The following is a 1,934-nucleotide window of genomic DNA, read 5'->3' as shown; positions in this document are numbered from 1 at the left end:
AACAGCCGTACGATCACATACTGTTTCCCTCCTCCAAGAGCCGTAGGTAACAGACTGTTTCCCTCCTCCAAGAGCCGTAGGTAACATACTGTTTCCCTCCTCCAAGAGCCGTACGTAACAGACTGTTTCCCTCCTCCAAGAGCCGTACGTAACAGACTGTTTTAGTCTCTAGACGTTTGGTTTCTGTCGACACGTTACTGTGGAAATACAATCTAGCAATTTAGCTGTGTACAATAAGACATGATTTACAAGGTAAACAACAAAGCTCATCTCAGAAAGCTGATTACAAGCCATATTGAAGACAGAAGACAGAGCATATTGTCAGTGTGGGGTTGGAGCAGAGCTTCCTTATTACGTTGGCCTGCTTCCCAAATGGCACCCTATTCCCTATGTAGTGCACTATTTGTGACCAGAGCCCTTATGGGGTAGTAGAGAAGAGGGTACCGTTTGGGACGCAGGCATTCAGTGTGTCTAGAGGGACGTTCTGCTATTACAGTGCTTCATAATGTCTCACTCTAAAGGTCACACTAAGGTCACTTCTTACTCTTCTAGCCTGAATTTAAAAGGGTTTAAAAAAAGGCATGACTTTCGTTCTTAGTTAAAAGATTGATACGTTACTAATCTAAGTTGAGTTAAAATCATGACGTTTTGATACGTTACTAATCTAAGTTGAGTTAAAATCATGACGTTTGCTCCGTTTTAATGGACTTCATCAGAAGGACCAGAGAAGCTATGGACAGACGAAACTTTATTATGATTTAAAATATATTATACACAAATGAGATAAACGAAGCATCATGTTTATAACTGTGAGCAGTGAGTTGTGATATTAGCGCCTCTGTAAATGTCTCACTCATCGTTACTCACAATTCATTCAGGATTATTCATTAAAAACACATCTTATTTACAATAACAGTGACTCCAAAATGACATCATTTATAACTGTGAGCAGTGAGTTGTGCCTTTCCGTTCCCGAACGCTCATATTCTTCTTCTGGTTGCACCTCGTCTCCCGTTGTTCAAGCACCTTCTACTCCTCGCTGCTTTGCCAGGATGCCAAAAACCTGAAACCCTGACCTCATCCCTGGTTATGGGTAGAAGGTCGTCGGTTCAACTCCCGCAACTCCCTCCACATGGCGAATTGCCTGGAATTTCGGTGTGAAACGATATCCATCTTCTATAGTCTCAGGGACGTCAGTAGACTGCACCTTCTTGACCTGATGAATCATCACGCCGGATAACACTTGCCCAATACACTGTGGGAAGGACATTACAAAAACTACATTACCCATAATGCAGCATGGCTGGAATTCAATCAAACATGGCAGGGACGGGTAAATCAGAGATAAACAACAACAACAAAATGACAAAAGGAGTTAAATTGAGTTTGGTTGAATATTATGTTATGTATAATGTATTAGCAAAATGATTACAAATAATTCCATACAGCATAAAAACCAAATCCAAGGAAGAATCCAAGTACGGACTTAAAAGCTGAATCGAAGTTCTCCAAGATGAGAGGACCACAGGGCTGAGAGGAGAGACACATACATTGATATTTACATTCATTGGTCCATTAGATATTGATATTTACATTTATTGGTCCATTAGACATTGATATTTACATTCATTGGTCCATTGGATATTGATATTTATTATTCATTGATCCATTAGATATTGATATTTACATTCATTGGTCCATGAGATATACAGTAAAAGGAGGACTCTAGTCTAGAAGGATATCACTTTGTTTTGGTATAGACATTGCCACATTGCTTCCACCATTTAAAAGTAGTCAACTGGGTGGGTATTTCTATGGGTCAAGAGTGATCTGCCAATGATAAGAGAGCATTGCTTTCATCAAATTGTGTTGCCTGTGGTTTGTAAAACAAAGACTAAGGTAATATCCAGGAGCCAAGACCAAGATGTATACCA

The 1,934-nt window shown here is 39.9% G+C and overlaps 1 long non-coding RNA gene across 1 annotated transcript; it reads right to left on the bottom strand.

Annotated features, from left to right (window-relative positions):
• Positions 1-735: 735 nt before the first annotated feature.
• Positions 736-1,532, bottom strand: LOC135537514 (uncharacterized). The gene is made up of 2 exons (XR_010455236.1): positions 1,447-1,532; positions 736-1,255 (listed from the first exon to the last, which is right to left on the bottom strand). It is a non-coding gene; the product is annotated as an uncharacterized LOC135537514 (long non-coding RNA).
• Between the last annotated feature and the right edge of the window lie 402 nt (positions 1,533-1,934).

This window comes from Oncorhynchus masou, unplaced genomic scaffold (assembly GCF_036934945.1).
Source record: "Oncorhynchus masou masou isolate Uvic2021 unplaced genomic scaffold, UVic_Omas_1.1 unplaced_scaffold_8050, whole genome shotgun sequence".
NCBI lineage: Eukaryota > Metazoa > Chordata > Actinopteri > Salmoniformes > Salmonidae > Oncorhynchus > Oncorhynchus masou.
The sequence above is the reverse complement of the archived record's forward strand: the minus strand, read 5'-3'. Positions and strand labels throughout refer to the sequence as shown.